Consider the following 19,347-nt stretch of genomic DNA (forward strand, 5'->3'; position numbering starts at 1 on the left):
AGTATTTTTCTACTTCCTCCGTGAATCTGATGACCCCAACAATGAAGCAGTCGTAAGAGTACAGTAGTGAAGTTCACCCGCTGCCAGTAACTGGTAGGAAAATGTTCATATAAAAGCCAAAGCTTCCCCCAGAAAGCTGGCTATTTAGGTGAGAAGCAATTAATCTCCTAAACCATCCTATACGGTTTATCAGAGAAACAATAGAGAAACTGAGGGAGACGATGGAAACTAAGTAATACACACAACTCCTAGAAAATCAAAGGATACATTGCCCTCCCAGTGGCTGAACTGGAAAGTATAACTATTAACCCAAATAGTATCAGGTAAGGATGCCCTCCAGTCTCCAAATAAGTAATAAAGTATGCAAAATTTTCTTCCTTAAAGGACACACTCCATCTTCTAAGTGCTCTTGGTTCACACAAAAAGGTAATCTGATTTATTCCAAATGAAGGATATTGCATTGTAAAAGTAGTATAATTTTCCGTAGGACCTTCCCTCAACACTCAAAAATTAAACTATGAAGCAAACGCCTACAAACAAATTTGTTATGCTTTCCAGATTTGGGGAAGGAAATGGGATTCATATATATATATATATATATATATATATATATATATATATATAAAATATATATTTCTGAAAGTCTTTAAGATTTCACCCTAATTTAGTCTTTCACAAGTTTCTAATGAGACAAATAGAGGAAAAGGAGTCTTTTGTCGCATAGAGTGGTAAATTGAGATTGAGGGATGCTGTTTTCTTTGCTTTTGGTTTAAAAACTAGTGGCAGCAAGAGGATCCCACAGTAGAGGTCCTTGGACTCAGATAATTTTGGTTGCACTTTAGTGAAATATCTCTGTTGACAAGACTGACTTGCATGTCAAATCTCTCTAGTGAGAATTGTGGAATTTAAATGGAGTTTAAAATTACTGTAGTGATCACGGTATATTTGAAAAATAACCATACGTGTAAAAGGCAGTAAATAGTGACAACCATTTTGATATCATTTCAGTCAGCAGGAAAAAAATGATTATATAAGTGGTTGTTATGTAACAACTACTGTGATCTCAGCCTAGACTAACCAGCAAGACCTAAAAAGCAAGTCAACTATCACCAGCAGCAACAGTATCAGGTCCTAAGCTCCTTCTCTATAGGCCACAAACTAATAGTATCACCAGGAATCTGATCCCACTATAGAATTTAACCTGTTTCAGCTTATTTTGTCTTTAGCACAGGGTACCAATTATTAGGGTAACTAGGCCTGTCCAATAGAATTTTCTACAATCGTGGAAATGTTCTATACTTTTTAGACCTTGGGTTAGGGAAAATTTTCTAAAACAAGACTCACTACTAAAAAATTGATAAATTTGAATTTTTGAAATCAAAACGTTTTGTTTCACAAAAACACCTTAAAAGGTGAAAAGACAAGTTATAAACTGGTTGTGCCGGGGTTCTGCAGCCAGGCTCTGGTTCCGGGAGGGTGGCCAAACTAGCAGATTACTCCCATTGGCTGTCATAGTATCTTTCATGGGATCGGGTGAGATTAGGCCACCAAAATGGTGTTGACATGTTGATTTGGGGTGACTCTCACTCACATCAGACACAAGACATTTTAAGGCTCTAGGCTACCAAGGTCCACTGCCAAGACTTGGGCTAAAAGAACTGCAGAGGATACAAATAGATTCCAAAGAGCCATTGCATTGGAAATGGTAACAGCATTGCTACCTTTTTCTAGTAATGGAAGACATGAAATTAGCCAGGTATGGTGCATTTGACAATAAAGAACATGAAGAAATGGTTTCTAGACCTAAAAATGAAGAGATAGTACTCAGACATTATGGAGAATTTCCACATGAACTGTTAAATAAACAAGTGTATAAGTACCTCTTCTCTACCCATCATTCTAAATCTTCATTGCTAAATCACTACACCTCACATGGGTCCATGACATTTATAGAAAGGGACTACTTATATAGAAAGGCACGCTCCCGAAATATGAGCCTAGGACTCAGCATGTCCTGCAGCAGCCCTGCAGCAGCCCTGCATTCTCCTGCTGTTTATCATGTTCAGGCTTTACTTATCCCTTTCCTGCTGCCCCCCTCCCCCACCTTCAGCCCTCAATCCTCCACTTCACATTCCTCCTTTCACAACCTGGCTTTGCCTTCACTTCTGCTTGGCTTCATTTTTTTTTTTTTAATTAATTAATTAATTAATTTATTTATTTACGGCTGTGTTGGGTCTTCGTTTCTGTGCGAAGGCTTTTCTCTAGTTGGGGCAAGTGGGGGCCACTCTTCATCGCGGTGCGCGGGCCTCTCACCATCGCGGCCTCTCTTGTTGCGGAGCACAGGCTCCAGACGCACAGGCTCAGCAACTGTGGCTCACGGGCCTAGTCGCTCCACGGCATGTGGGATCTTCCCAGACCAGGGTTCGAACCCGTGTCCCCTGCATTGGCAGGCAGATTCTCAACCACTGCACCACCAGGGAAGCCCGGCTTCATTTTATAAATATGTTGGGATCAAGGTGTGGAAACTGAGACACTAGAAGGAAAAGTGACCTGCTCAAAATTAATTAGTCAGATTTGGACCGAAATGGCACGTTCCCGACATACTTTCTGTGGCTATAACCTAGCTGTGTCCACGCCCTCTACTTTGGGCTCCCAAAGTATGTATGCATGACATACAGCAGGAATTATATGAGGGGAAGGAATCAAGTCCTCTTCTTAAAAGACTCCGCTTATTTTACTTCTTAACCTATAGTTCCTCTCCCCTGCGCCAATAGTTCAAAAAAAAAAAAAAAAAAAAGGCATGAACTACCTGATCTAGCCACCAGATGGCAGCATGGAATAATCAAAGAAACACTGAGTCGCCTTGGGGAAAAGAGTCAACGTCCTATACCAAGCTCGACTAGGGTCTGAGTCAAAGGGGCAAACGTCTTATAGACGTTCAGCATCAGAGGAAAGAGTGAAAGAAAAGTACTCAACTCCCTCTAATTTGAACAGCCCTCCTTAGTGGGAGTTTGTCCTTGGCTTCGACACAGTGCCATTTAAAGAAGACTTTGATACAGCATTCCGAGTCGAATTAGCAGGCTGGTGGGTGCAGTGAAAAGCAGTTAAAGGAACCAGGACATATTATGGAGAAGGGAATACTTGGGGAAGGACTCTTTACAGCTCATAAGGACTGTCTGCAGTGGGAGAAAGATGATTAATCTTGTTTTGTGTAGCTCTAGGATGTCTGAATAAGGATGTCTGAATACTCTGAGCTGTCCAAAGATGAAACAGACTACTTCCAGAATTGGTGAGATGCCAATCCCTGAAGGTATAGAAGCCAATAGTGGATTTTGTGGGGATGCTATGGAGAGAATCATCAGATAGAAAAGTCGGGCCACGTGCCCTGAGGATCTTTTAACTAGCTCAAGATCCTACTAACCTCATCAGAGTATTTGGGACATTCCTCAAATGTCAAAGTTACACATGTCAAATCTCAGTGAATGTATACTTAGTAATTGTGTATTTCATCATAGGTACACTTTACATCAGAGCTTAAAATACTAAAAGGAATATTGAACTCTGTTAATGATATACATATGGAAGCGTCAGAGGGTTTATGGAAGTCTGCAATTTACTTTGAAATGCATCAAAGCATAAGATGAGTTAATGGATTGATAGAGGGATTCATAGATTAATGGTTATATGATTAAAAACAAGTATAAAACATGTCTGTGGTAGAATCTATGTGGTAGGTCTTCACTGTACTATTCTTTTATCTTTGCTGTGTGATTGAAAGTTTTCATAATCAAAATGAAATGTTGGGGGGAGGGATGACATCACTAAGAATGAAGGAGAGGAAGCTCCGGGGATTCATCCATCCACTAAAGCTACCACCACTAGGCTGGGAAAAACGGTCAGAATCAACTTTTTCAGAACTCTGATATCTAATAAAAAACAAATAAGAGCAACTAGAGAAGTGCTTAATGAAGAAAGACTGCTAAAAAAAAATACAGTAAGAGAGCATTATGGCATCTTTGTTTACCCACCTACCACTCCCCATTTCTCAGCTGGGCATCTTCTGTGGGGGTGGCAGCATTCACAACTATTGTGTCAGAAGGGAGAAAATAGACCTTGTTTTATAATTTTTAAAAACCTTATAGACATTGCTACAGCCTAACAGAAATAAAAAGACCTTACTTTTTTATGTTTGTAAGATTATAATAAGTGATCACTATTATCACATAATAATGCGATCACTATGGTTACATAGTAATAAGTGATTATTATGATCAATTGAAGACCAAAAATGTTGATAACCCAGATGAAATGGGCAAATTCCAAGAAACACACAAGCTACCAAATCTGGCTCAAGAGGAGATAGAAAACCTTAACAAACCTATACCAAGTAAGGCAATTAAATCAGTAATGTCAAACCTTCCAACAAAGCAAACTCCAGGACCAGATGGCTTCACTAGTGAAATCTACCAAAAGTTTGAAGAAGAATTAACACCAGTTAAAAGAGAAAGAAATACCTCCTGTCTCATTCCATGACACCAAAGCTAGACAGACACTACAAAAGGCTACAGACCAATATTCCTTATGTACAAAAATGCAAAAATTCTCAACAAAATACTAGCAAACTGAATCCAGCAACATATTAAAAGGATTATAACCACAACCAATCAGAATTTATCCCAGGAATGCAAGAGCGGTTCAACGTATGAATATCAACCTATGTAATACACCACATTGATGGAATGAAGGAAACAACATGATCATCTTAATTGATACAGAAAAAGCATTTGATAAAATCCAATGCTTTATCATTATAAAAAGTCAGCAAACTAAGAATAGAAAGGAACTTCCTCACATCATAAAGGGCATTTATTTATTTATTTTTAACTCAGCTAATATCAGACTCAGTGGTGAAATTCTGAAAGCTTTTCCCCTAAGATCAAGAACAAGACAAGGATGCTCACTTCCACCTCTGCTATTCAACATTGTCCTGGAAGTTCTAACCAGAGCAATTAGGCAAGAAAAAGATATAAGGGACATCCAAACTGGAAAAGTAGAAGTAAGCTTATTTCTATTCATAGGTGACACAGTCTTTTATACATATATATACATAAAGTCATAAAGCATTCAGAAAAATAATGTTAGTACTAATAAATGACTTCAGCAATAGTGCAGGATACAAAATCAGTTGTGTTTCTATACACTGGCAATGAAAAATTTCAGAAGGAAATTAAAAATATTATTCACGATAGCCAAAAGGGAGAAATCTCCATACTGTTTTCCATAGTGGCTGCACCAATTTACATTCCCACCAACAGTGTACTAGGGTTCCCTTTTCTCCATATCCTCGCCAACACTTGTCATTTGTTGTCTTTCTGATAATAGCCATTCTGCCAGTTGTGAGGTGATATCTCATTGTTGTTTTGATTTGCATTTCTCTGGTGATTAGCCACATTAAGCATCTTTTCACGTGCCTGTTGACCATCTGTATGTTTTCTTTGGAAAAATGTCTATTAGGGTCTTCTGCCCATTTTTGATATGGTTGTTTGTTTTTTTGATATTGAGTTGTATGAGCTGTTTATTTATTTTTGATATTAACCCATTATCGGACATATCATTTGCAAATATTTTCTCCCATTTAGTAGGTTGTCTTTTTGATTTGCTGATGGTTTCCTTTGCTGTGCAAAAGCCTGTAAATTTAGTTAGGTTTCATTTGTTTATTTTTGCTTTTATTTCCTTTGCCTAAGGAGGTAGATACAAAAAATATATTGTTAAGACTTCTGTCAAGGAGTCTACTGCCTATGTTTTCTTCTAGGAGTTTTATGGTTTCCAGCCTTACATTTAAGTCTTTAATCCATTTTGAGTTCTTTCTTGTATATGGTATGAGGAAAATGCTCTAATTTCATTCTTTTACATGTAGCTGTTCAATCCCTGGGATCATCTTGAGGAAAAGAAAAGGAACCCAAACAAAATCTCAGGAGCAAGGTCATTTATTTGACTTTAAAAGTAAATGAATAAGGTGGAGAGGAGGAAAAAAAGACCTAAAGACCAATAATGGGGTAATCCCTAAATTACTAAGCAACAGTGAGAATTTCAGGGGAACCAATTCTACCTTTTCTGAGCTAAGGGCAGATGTAGTCTGATGAAGAGGCATCCGGTGGTATGAAGGGATGGATCCTCTCAGAGAGTTTCTGCTTCCATAAGAAATAATCAATGAGAGCAGAAAACCACAAACTTCAAAATCAAGAAGTTCAATAATATAGGAAGAGAAAGAAAAATATGCCCCAATTCTCAGCCCACTACTTCTGACTCTTCAAGTATGGGTAGTAGATGCCCTGCTCTTAGAGGTCAGTGCCTGCTTGTATGTTGGGAGACTTGAGGTGAGAAAGGAAGCAACAGGAACCAATGTTTTTCTGCATTGCCCTCATTGCTGCTGTTCACACTGTTATTACTGCCTCCTGATCCCCACTGACCTGAGCACTGTGGTTGACCCTGTCACCAAGCTGAATATGCCTGTGGTCCTCTTCCTGACATAGTTTCTGGAAGGTATCAAACATACTCCCTGGCAGAGAGCTTGCTATCCAAGTCAATGGAAACCTGCACAATGTCTTCTGATGACGGGAGGTGGTTCCATAGCAGATCATCCTTGTTGGCTACCGGCAGCATGGGGATGTTGAGGCTCATGTCAATCAAGGAACAGGAGGTACATGAGGTGGTAGCTTTTATAGTCAGTGACAGAGTAGACACAAACAAAGCCACCAGCCTATGAGAGGGAACAATTGATTCGCTCAGGGAAGATGACACCGTTACTGTTCTCCTGCATAAACAAAAGAAGGTGAGAGTGAGAAGTAGAATGAAATATGGTTGAGCTCCAGATAGTTTGGTTTGTACAGGGAAACCCGAGGGCAGCACAATACTGGCCTGAAGCTCTTATAGGCAAAAGTGTCCAAATACCTGAGTTGGAAAAATTCAGCTGAAGGTAGGGGCATCCTGGGTGGAAATAGTGGGGGGAATAAAATCTGTTGATAGGACAAAGCTGAGTTTACCCTTACCACATTGAAGAAGAAAAACGTCTTACAGGTCCATATTCATGTTCTTGCTTACTCTCCACTTCCAAATTCCTTGGCTAAGGAAGATTAGAGGTTGCCGCTCTGAACAAACACTGAACAACTTTTCTGAAAAGTCCTTAAGGCTACATTTGCTAATGGAGTATTTTCCACCACTAATACTCTGATCAGCTGTGCATCGTTTTGGAAGTTCTTGGGGCCAATCTCAAGTGTAAATCTCTATTCAAAAACTGCAAAGATCCGTCTAACTCATTTTCTCTTGTTTTAGTTCTTGGGAAAACAGGTGAATAGAGATTCATTTTTTTAAAATTTTATTTTATTTATTTTTTATACAGCAGGGAGATTCATTTTTGAGTGTGCCATCAAGCACAGAATTCTGAGATGCCAGCTCTTAAGCACACACACACACGAACACACATACTTCTGAGCTGCAGTAGCTCAAATGTGCAGCGCTTGGGACTAAAACCTTAGGGCTTCTCCTTCAACACTTATCTCTCCTTGCTCCCCACCTCCCTTCCCACTCCTTGACACTCACCTCAGCACTTGCTTCTATCATTCTACCCTGATACTTGGATCCTGCTCACTCTCCACACTTGCACCCACACTCACCTACCCCTTATCTTCACTCACTCCTCTTTTCTTTCCTATCTTTTTTCTCATCCCTTACTTTCCCCCACTGCACAATCCCAAATCTCTAGCCTTATGTGGGAGCTGAACTGAGTAGCAATTTTCTTCTTCATCAGAAAAAGATCAATCCAAGAAGAAAGATAAACACAATTCAAACTCAGTCTCCTTTCCTTTTATCTTCTCTCCTCTGCATTCCTTCTCCAGGTCTCATTTACAAGTGGCATTATTTGTTAAAATCAAGGTTGTGGCATTAAAGACTAAGGAACAAGGAATTCCCTGGCGGTCCGGTGGTTAGGACTCCGTGCTTTCACTGCCAAGGGCACAGGTTCGATCCCTGGTTGGGGAACTAAATCCCACAAGCCCACAAGCCGTAGGGTGCAGCCAAAAAAAAAAAAAAGACTAAGGAACAATCAAAGGTCTTTTGATGAAAATTATGATCCATCCACTCAAGCCAAGTGAAGAAATAGCTGGAGAAATAGAAGTTAAGGATAGTAGAACAAACACTCAGACATGCATCTCAGTCTTTTTTTTTTTTTTTTGGTTAATGAGTAATAAATAAATTTTTTAACGAGTATATTGGGAAGTAAGCCTGGAGGGAAGTGTGATGTGAATTGTGATTCAGTAGGAATTGCAATCTCATCCTGTGTCTATAGACAATATACTGAAACTTTCTGGGAGGTTATTTTGTCTTTCATAAAATGAGGTGTACCACTTTTAAAAATAGATTTCAGATATTTAATGACTAAAGACTTTCAGAGCAGCCTCAGAACTAATTATAAAATGAACAAGTTATTATTCATTTTCCTAGATGTTTCTGAAATATCTTTGAATATTTAGCATTGTTTTGAGCAGGATGCTGTGTATTAGTTTTATACATTTGACAGGAAATTAAATTTATTAATCAAATATATTTACATTCATTTTTCCACTAAATCTTACCGACAGTGGTTCAACTCTAGAATTATCTAAAGGAATTTTCTCAAGATGACTGAGACATTATGAGTCTCTGAAATATGATGTCTTGAAAGTCTTAGTGTTAAATATAATACCATTCTCATAGCAAATGCCCAAGAAATAGATGCTTTAAGTATTATATAACATTGGTGGGACAACTGGCCATGAGTTTAATTGGATGGTGTAAACAGAATTTGTTTTCATAGGCAGTTAGTTGATCAATGTGGAGATAAACACTAAAATACTTGAATGAAAAGAACCCATCTGATTTTCTTGGCATTGCATGGATTCTATGTGGTTTTGGGGGTCTCTCAAAGTTTTCTGATTTTGTTTTATTTTTCCAAATAATGGAGAAACTGACTTCTTGGGGTGAAAATACACACACAAGTCTGAAGGCCTTATTCAGAAATGTGGGAGGTGTACCATTTTTACACTTTGTGAGATAGGCATAAGGAATAAACAATGCCAAGGAAGTTTCAAACAGAAAATATCTCCTGTTCTCCATCTAGAATCTCTGGACTTCCTGCTCAGTACTCAGCCTTAATATTGAGGTATCTGGGCCTATATATGTGGCTTTCGACTCACTATCTCACTTTTAGTAGTTTCAGAAACAATTGTTCTTTCAGGGACCAGTTCATTAAATACCTAGGGAATCAAACCATGGCAGAGTCCTCCTCCCAGGTTGCCACTGGGAAGCCCTTCTCCTTCATTGTATTGGGCACTTGGGACTTTGACAGGGAAATGACTCTATCTTCTCTCTTTCATTTAAAACATCAGATTGGACCCATTTCTGAAAGTTACTATGATAGCAGCATAAGTTTTAAATTTCTATTAAAGTTATTTTCTTTCTAGAAATAAGCTTTTTAAGATCTAGGCTTCGTCTTTCCTGATGGATGGAAGTGGGGAGTCAAGAAATGACATGGCCTTAAGCCATTATAGCCTCCTCACGACAGCCTGGCCAGATGTACTATAGAGACAGGCTTATTCTTCTGAGAGAAAAGCTTGATCCTGCTGTGGTTTTTCTATCTAAATTAGCTACCTAGAGTGAGTATTTCATGAGCAGTGGATATATTCTTCTCTAAGAGGCCTCGGTGTCCTTTAGAAAGTCATTTCTGGGACTTCCCTGTGGTCCAGTGGTAAAGAATCCGCCTTCCAATGCAGGGGACACGGGTTCCATCCCTGGTGGGGGAACTAAGATCCCACATGCCACGGGTCAACTAAGCACACACGCCACAATTACTGAGCTCGTGTGCCTCAACAAGAGAGCCTGCGTGCCGCAAACTATAGAGCCTATGTACTCTGGAGCCTGCGCACCACAACTAGAGAAGAGAAAATCCACAAGCTACAGCTAGAGAGAAGCCCACGCACTGCAACGAAGAGCCTGCGTGTCGCAATGAAATATCCCGCATGCCTCAACGTAGATCCCGCATGTCGCAACTAAGACCCGACGCAACCAAAAAAAATAATAAAATAAATAAAATTAAATTAAATTAAAAAGTCATTTCCCACCACTCTCACTCCCTCTCCTGACTCTGATCAGTAGATTAGCCAAGTTTTAACTGAGTACTGAGCCAGGCTACGTTATGAGAAATACAGAGATTTAAAAATTTAGACTCTTAATCCCCTTAGGATCTTATGGGGAGAAAAGACTAAAGTGAATATAAAAAAAGAGGTTCCATGAAAAGCAGTTGTATTCCAAGGGTGAAATGAGTGGTACTGATCATCAATGCTACAGTTCAGAGAAGGGAAAGACTGCTGTGGTCACAAACGTTTTCAAGATGCAAGTCTTGAAGGATGGGTAAAATTTAGAGTGGTGAAGAATAAGGAGTGGGAGGCAAGGACAGCCCAGGCAAAAGTAAGATACATAGAATGGGTATGACAGGATACTGTGTAAACTGGTTTTGGTGAAGTGGAGAGAGAGGAAAAAGAGATGAGACTGGAACATACATAGGTACACAGAGGTGGTTTGACCTCTAAGCTAAAGAGCTTAGACTTTATTCAGGAAGCAATGCAGCTGTTTGGTATTTACAGCCTAGATTGCACTGTTGCTTCTATTGATATATGTTCTGGCTCCTCTACTGGACTCTAAGCTACTTTAAAGTGAGAATGGTATCCTATCTCTTTATAACTCCAGAGTGCTTAGCAGTGTAAATAAAAGGACGAGAAATATGAAGGAGGAGTTGGTAGTTGGTTTATGAGTTGAATTCCTGACTTTGCTTGTGCCATATGTTAAATTAGGTATGTGAGACAGAAATAGGTCATACTATCCGCTCAAAAATTCAGGGTAAGTGAAAAACAACTGAAAAATTGAGTTGAACTTTGAGTGAGAGCAAGAGCAAGAGCAAGAGCAAGAGAGAGACAGAGAGAGAGATCCCTTGCCTTTGTATGAAATCAAAGCCTCTTCAGGGAATGACAAGTATCCTTAAGGAATTCAAACTTTGCTCTCAAGGCCCTAACTAAAGGTCTTATGACTTGTTATTCTTGGGCATTCGTGAACTGTTATGTGAAGCCATTGTAGGGCAAGGAGCCTTCCTGCAACCTCTGAAATAATATTTTGTACAGTCTCTAACTTACAAATGCTTGATTCACAAATGACACTTTCATGAAGTCATCTACTGCCATCTCTGCCCTTCCTTTCTTTTATCTCTCTCCCTCTTCTCCAAGGCTCCTGATGCCACTGGCAGTTGAGCCATAAAGAAGAAAATAAAGTGAATTTGCAGAAAATCTGTGGGAGGAGGGAACAAAGTTGTGATAAATAGGAACAACTTAGGGGACATGAAGAGGGTAGGAGTAAGTTCCCAAATAGGTCTTACCTGACTTCATGATAGCCCTCTGCCCCAAAATACCTTTCACCAAATGGCCTGAATTTTTCTCAAATTTGTTATACTGTCTGAAAATAAACTATATGGAAATGTGTTTAGATTAATAAGCACCTTCTTTCTATGTATACAAATATCTCTAGGAGGATTAGGGCAGCCACTTGACCTTTACTTATTAGTATTGCTATGCCAAATAGAGGCCCATTGTATACAAGCTAATAATCAGCTTACTTTTCCCCATGACATGTAAATATTAGGATCTCAGGGACTGAGACTTTGAGTTCTGGTAGAGAGGGTAGGTCACTCTGTGAGGCCTAGCAGACTTCAGTGGTATGATAGAGAGAATTCTAAGATGACCTCCTAAGATTCCTGGGTTCCTGGTGTACACACACCTTCTGCCAGTTATTCAATCAAATACTAATCTAGGTACTGCTGTGAATGGATTTTGTAGATGAAATTAAGGTCCTAAATCACTTGACCATAAAATAGAGAGATTATCTAGTTGGGCCTGATTTAATCAATGGGTTCTTTAAAAGTAGAATACCTTTTCCAACTAGTGGCAGAATAAGAAGTCTGAGAGAACTGAAGTACTAGTGGGATTTGATGCATTGAGAAGTTTTCTGTTGTTGGTTTGAAAATGGAAGAGGATATGTGGAAAGGATTGTGAGCAGTCTCTTGGAGCCAAGAGTAGCCCCTGCTTGACAGCTTGCAGAAAATAGGGACCTCAGTCTTACATATGCAAGGCATTGAATTTTGTCAACAATCTGAGTGAGCTTGCAAGAAGACCCTGAGCTCCAGAAGAGAACTGCAGCCCTGGGCAATAACTTCATTTTAACCTTGTGAGCTCTGAGCAGAGGATCCAGCTAAGCTATACCAGACTCCTGACCCACAGGAACTGTGAGTTAATAAATGGCTGTAATTAATATTTTAAGCCACTATGTTTGTGTTATTTTGTTGTATGGCAAAAGTACATATGTGATCTCCTAGGATGAGCCTGAGGGTTTTGGCACTCAAGAGTCTGGGGGGAGGGGCTCTATAAAGCAAGGGGCTACAAAAAGCAACCTATTTGAATATTTCACCGATGGACTGGCTCTCTGCTCAAGAAAGGGAAGGTAACTCTCTTCCTTTCCTCCCCCTATACTCCATCCCATGAACAACAGGACCTTCTTCTTCTAATACCTAAGGCTCAGATCTGTTATATTATTTTTATGGTTCAGCTTTCCAAAAGTTAAATAGATTTCTACAGTCTGGCCTGAGAACTTAACTATTATGTATAACGTTGTTTCTATGGGAAAATGCATTCCGAGTTCCAAAGAACTTAAAAGCAAGCCTTTGAAGCAAAACCCATTCATTCTGAAAACAGACTGTACTCATTTTAATAGAATATAAAGCCTTAAGCTAAAAGAAGATATCTATATCTATATCTATCTGTAGAGTTCCAGGCACCTGAGAGCTGGTATTTGGGAGGGTGAAGGGACCAGTTTCTTAGCAAAGCCATATATATCATAGCATATCATGGATCTAGATCTTAGTTGCCTGTGTTTAAACCCTATCTCTGTCACTTGTTAGTCGTGTGACCTTGGGGCAAGTTGTTTAACCTCTGGTTTCCATCTATAAAATGTGATAATAGTACCAATCTCATAGGATTGCTGCACAAATAAAAGAGCAGATATATGTAAAGCTCTTAAACTAATACTTGGCATACTATATAAGTGTTAGTTATTACTGTTATAAATCCTCAGAAACTTTTTTTTTTCAGAAACTTTTTTACAGTCTCTTTTGCCCCTCAGCTTCCTTAGCCTTACCAGCTAATGTAATTCAGTTAATCTCTAAAACTTTAGCTATTTTTAGCATCCAGGCATTTACAGTCTTGGAATATAAGGGCCATCTTTATACCATACCAGCCAAAGTTTCTCTAGTCTAAGGCAAAATCCTATCTAACTCAATAGAAGCTCAACATCTTTTTGTGTGGTCACCGAGGAAGAACAATTCTTGTGTGTTTGTTTGTTTTAAGTAGAAGAGTATAAAGATGAGGAGAGTGAACCTGGAGGTGAGTTTTAAAATCTCAGTCTCGAGGGTATGCCTAGAATCTAAGTTCAAAGTATGAAGGTGATCTGATTGGGAAGCCTGAAATCTGAGTGAGGTTATTATGACTAAACTTAGAATTTTGCTTTTCAATCTTTGGTCAAAGCTTTTGAACCTAAAATTCAAATTGCATAGCCTATTTGAGTCATACTGCAGCATTCTGGCATATCAAAAACAAATAGCCATCCTTGGCACAGAAGGGTCCAGTTTTAAGAATAGCAAAAGATAACTTAGGCTTATTAAGAAGCCAAAAAAGGCATTGGGGCAGCACATAGCTATTTATTTATTTATTTATTTATTCATTTATTTATTTATTTTTGGCTGCATTGGGTCTTCATTGTTGCACGCGGCCTTTCTCTAGTTGCTGAGGGTGGGGGCCACTTTTCGTTGCGGTGTGTGTGCTTCTCATTGCGATGGCTTCTCTTGTTGTGGAGCATGGGCTCTAGGTGCATGGGCTTCAGTAGTTGTGGCATGCGGGCTCAGTAGTTGTGGCTTGCGGGCTCTAGAGCACAGGCTCAGTAGTTGTGATGCACAGGCTTAGTTGCTCTGTGGCATGTGGGATCTTCCCAAACCAGGGATTGAACCTGTGTCCCCTGCATTGGCAGGCGGATTCTTAACCACTGCGCCACCAGGGAAGTCCAGCACGTAGCTCTTTCTATAAACATTTTTATGAGGTAAATGCAAATAAATCAGAAACATGTTTTGGATTTCCTTGAAATTACATAGAATGTAACAGGCAGAGAGGTTCAGTTCACATTTGCATAGACTGAGGTGTTTGTTTAGAGATGATCAATAATGCCATTTATTAGTCTACTTGGCAAAGAGCAAGAGGCTGGCACAGAATTCATGAAGGGGAACTCTAGTATATCCCAGTACAATGTGTATATATCTTTTGGCTAAGGACCTGTTCACTCCTGCCTCCCTCATCCTTTTCTAGTGTTGGCTAAGGCTTTGGGAATATCTGTGAGAGCAGATTTTGAGGGTGTGAAGGAAGATAGAAAATTAAACTCATTCAGTCACTCCTCTTATAGCTCCAGTACAATGACCTGAAGAGAGTAGACAGGCCTCTGTGTGCAAGAATTGCAGGATATAGTGAAAAGATCATGAAACCTGGATTCTAGTCTTGACTACCATTCAGCTTAACTTCATTTTTTTCATGCGTAAAATGAGAATACCAATCTCTGCTCTGAAAAACTCAGAGGGTTGTTGTGAAGATCAAGTGAGATCATGGGTGAGAAGGTGCTTTGTAAACTATAAAGCACTGTGCAAACCCTAATACTTTCCTTCCCCTGTGCACTATCTCATGCCTTTATCACAGTACTTGGCACTATACAAAATCAGGTCTTTACTGGTCTATCTCACCTACCAGATTGTGAAGTCATTGAAAGCATGGAACCTATCGTTTTATTCACTGCTGTACTCCTGTATCTACCCCAGAGCCTGACACAGAGTAGGTATTCAATAAATATTAGATACGTTAATCATAGGAAATTTATATTAAAAAGGCAGAATTTGCTTCTGTGGCCCTCAATTTTTTTTTTCTGGACTTCTCTCATCCCCAGTTCCCTCTTTGTTTCAGAGCCCTAACGTCTCACACTTTCCAATTAAAAAAATTTCTGGGGAAAAGAACCAATAACTTCACTTACAAGATGCGAATGGTGGACACTACTTACTGGGATATTCTCTGCTCCTCTTTCTCTTGGGAAATTAACATTCTAATAGGAATGAAAACCTCAGGGTAAAGTAACAATTTCTAATGGTTGGAATTTCAGAGATCAGTAGCTTGTGGGCAATGCATGATTTAATGCAAGAATGTCAGAGCCAGGATTGGATAAGGTATGGCACTTGCCTTGGATGCAAAATTTAAGAAAGCATAAAAAACTCAGTAATAAAGATAAATAATATTTTAATGTATTTGTTTACTTTTTTACAGCTTTATTTTAAATTTAAAATTTAAAGTGCACAATAAAATGGTTTTTACTATATTTACAGAGTTGTGCAACCACCACCATAATATATTTTTACGACATTTTCATCACCTCGAAAAGAAACCTTGTACCCATTAGGAGTCAGTCCCCACTCCCCTCAACTTCAACCCCTTTCCTCCCAACTTTAGGCAACCACAAAGCTATTTTCTGTCTCTATGGATTTGTCTATTCTAGACACCTCATGTAAGTAAAATTATACAATATGTGTTTTTTCGTGATTGGCTTCTTTAGTATAATGTTTTCAAGGTTCATCCATTCTATGGATATAATACATTCCGTTTACCCATTCATGAGTTGATGGACATTTGAGTTATTTCTACTTTTTGGCTGTTATGAATAATGCAGTTATGAACAAGTTTTTGTGTGGACATATGTTTTGTCTTGGGCATATACTTAGGAGTGGAACTGTTGGGTCATATGGTAACCCTAGGTTTAACTTTTTCAGGAACTGCCAAACTATCCCTCACTGTACATTTCCACCAACAATATATGAGAGCTCCAATTTTTCTACAATCTTACAAACGCTTGTCTTTTTTATTACAGTCATCCTTAGTGGACATGAAGTTGTAAATGCAATATTTTAAAAAAATTAAAGTTAGTGCAATAGATCCATGATGAACAGAATACTGAAATTTTAATAAAGACAGAAACCAGCAGTGCTGTGCTGAGCCATATTAGAGCCTGAAGCAAAAGAAAATATGTGTGCTCACATATATATATTTCTATATATTTTTAATGCTAATGAAAGAAATCAACTTTGAAAGTATGTTTTATGAATGTAAAACTTTATCAACAGATATGAATATTCTTCCTGAATTTGAAAATAAATGTAAAAAAAGGAAATAAATTGTAAATGTTCAAATCACCAGATGAGAGCATCAATTATTGTGGAGAAAATGCATATCAAATAGAAATTGAGGAAATTATAGATGCCCTAATTTCACATTTGAAGTGGAAATATGAAAAATTAAGTGAAGTACCCTCACAATTTTCATTTTTAAGAAGAGAAAAATTATTTTTTATGAATACTTCTGACTTACGAAAAGCATCCAATGACTTGGCTCATAACTATTCTGTTGACTTAAATCCTGTAGAAATTTCATCTGAAATAGTTAAGTCGCATGCAAAAGGAGAAAAACTATCAACAACTGACTCAAGAAGAAATAAAAAATCTGAATAGACTTTTAAAAGTGAAGAGAGAGAATTAGTAATCAAAGAAAAGCCCATAAAGAGAAGCCCAGGCCCAGGTGGCTTCACTGGTCAATTGTATTAAATGTTTAAAGAATTAACAGTCCTTCACAAACTCTTCCAAAAAACAGGAGAGGAAGGAACAATTTTCAGCTCATTCTCTGAGACCAGAATTACCCTGATATCAAAACCAGGTAAAAACATGTGAAATGGAAACTACTGACCAATATCTCTTAAGAATATAGACACAAAAGTCTTCAACAAAATACTACCAAACTGAACCTGGAAATATAAAAAGAATTATATGTCATGATCAAGTGGGATTTATTGCAGGAATGCTAAGTTGGTTCAACATAAGAAAATCAATCACCCTATTAATAGAAAAAGCACAAAAAACACATGATCATCTCAATAAATGTAGAAAAAAACCTTTAACAAAATCCAAACTCTTTTATGAAAAAAAACACCTAACTAGGAATAGAAGGGAACTTACCCAAACTGAAAAAGGGCATCTTTGGTAGGCTGAATAATGGTCCTTGTCCTAATTCCCAGAACCTGTAAACATGTTATCTCACATGGTAAAAGAGACTTTGCATATGTGATTAAGATCTTGAGATGGGGAGATTATGCTGGGTTATTCAGATGAGCCCAGTGTAATCACAAGGTTCCTTATAAGAGGGAGGCACGGGATCAGAGTCAAAGAGAGAAGATGAGAGGCAGGAAGCAGAGGTGAGAAATTAGAGATGATGTTACACTGTTGGATTTGAAGATGGAGGAAGAGGCCCATGAGCCAAGGGATGCATGCAGTCTCTAGAAACAAGAAAATGCAAGGAAACGGATTGTCCCCTATAGCCTCCAGAAGGAACACAAGCCTGCTAACACCTTGATTTTAACTAAATGAAACTGATTTCAGATTTCTGGCTTCCAGAACTGTAAAGAGAATAAATCTGTGTTATTTTCAGTCACTAACTTTGCGATAATTTGTTATAGTGGCAATAGGAAGCTAATACAGCGCCTATGAAATCCCTTTCTTCCTTAGATCAGGAACAAGCCAAGGATGTATATTCTCAGCCTTGTAGTGGAGGTTCAGGGCAATTAGGCAAGAAAAAGAAATAAAAGGCATCCAAATTAAGAAAGAAATAAAACTATATCTATTTTTAAATGACATAATCTTGTATATAGAAAATCCTAAGAAATCCATAAAAACTACTAGAACTAGAACTAATAAACCATTTTTAACAAAGTCGTAAAATACAATACCAATATACAACAATCAGTTGTAGCTTTATACACTTGCAATGAAAACTCTGAAAGTGAAATTAAGAAAGTTCCATTTAAAATAGCATAAAGTCAGGACTTCCCTGGTGGTCCAGTGCTAAGACTCTGCACTCCCAATGCAGGGGGTCACAGTTTGACCCCTGGTCAGGGAACTAGATCCCACATACTGCAACTAAGAGTTCGCATGCCACAACTGAAAATCCCACGGGGCGCAACTAAAGATCCCACATGCTGCAATGAAGATCCTGCATGCCTCAACTAAGACCCAACGCAGCCAAACAAATAAATAAATATTTAAAAAACCAGTATTTAAAAAAATAAATAAAATAGCATAAAACCACTTAGGAATAAATTTAACAAAAAAGTGCAAAGCTTGTACATAGAAAGGTTCAAAATGTCATTGAAAAAATTAAGACGACCTATGGATCAGTATACGGGAAGACATCCATTCCCTGTTCATGGGTTGGAAGACAATGCCAATATTTCCCCCAATTTTCTACACATCCAACACAATCCCTATCAAAACCCCAAAACTCCACCTTGATTATTTCAAAACTTACCAAGCTAATCCTAAAATTCATAAGGAACTGCAAGAGACCAGAATAGCTAAAACATTTGGGGGAAAAAGAAAGTTGTAGCACTCATACTTCTTGATTCTAAAACTTACTTCAAAGCCACAGCAATTAAAACTTATGGTACTGACGTAAAGTTAGACATATATTTACATCAATGGAATAGAATTGAGAGTTCAGAAATAAGCTCTCACATTTATGTTCAACTAATTTTCAACAAGGAAAGACTAGTCTTGGGACTTCCCTGGTGGCACAGTGGTTAAGAATCCATCTGCCAATGCAGGGGCCATGGGTTTGAGCCCTGGTCGGGAAGATCCCATATGCTGCAGAACAACTAAGCCCATGTGCCACAACTACTGAGCCTGCGCTCTAGAGCCTGCAAGCCACAACTACTGAGCCTGCGCACTATAGGGCCCACACTCTGCAACAAGAGAAGCCACCACAATGAGAAGCCCGCGCACTGCAACGAAGAGTAGCCCCCACTCGCCACAACTAGAGAAAGCCCGCACACAGCAACGAAGAACCAATGAAGCCAAAAAATAAATAAATTTAAAAATTGCTTTAAAAAAAAAAAAGTTGGATCCTTATTTCCCACAATATACAAAAATTAACTCAAAATAGATCAAAGATCTAAGTGTAAGTGCTAAAACTGTAAAACTCTTAGAAGAAAACTTAGGTGTAAATCTTCATGCCCTCAGGTTAGACAATGGTTTCTTAAATATGACATCAAAAGCCCAAGGAACAACAACACATACCAAAAAACTCAGATAAA

The 19,347-nt window shown here is 38.5% G+C and overlaps 1 protein-coding gene across 1 annotated transcript in view; it reads left to right on the plus strand.

The window, feature by feature from the left end:
- The window catches only part of CHIC1 (cysteine rich hydrophobic domain 1), a 436,141-nt gene that overhangs the window by 128,995 nt on the left and 287,799 nt on the right, over positions 1–19,347 (plus strand). The window lies entirely within an intron of this gene.

This window comes from Balaenoptera borealis (genome assembly GCF_965194805.1).
Source record: "Balaenoptera borealis genome assembly, chromosome: X".
NCBI classification, from domain to species: Eukaryota; Metazoa; Chordata; class Mammalia; order Artiodactyla; family Balaenopteridae; genus Balaenoptera; species Balaenoptera borealis.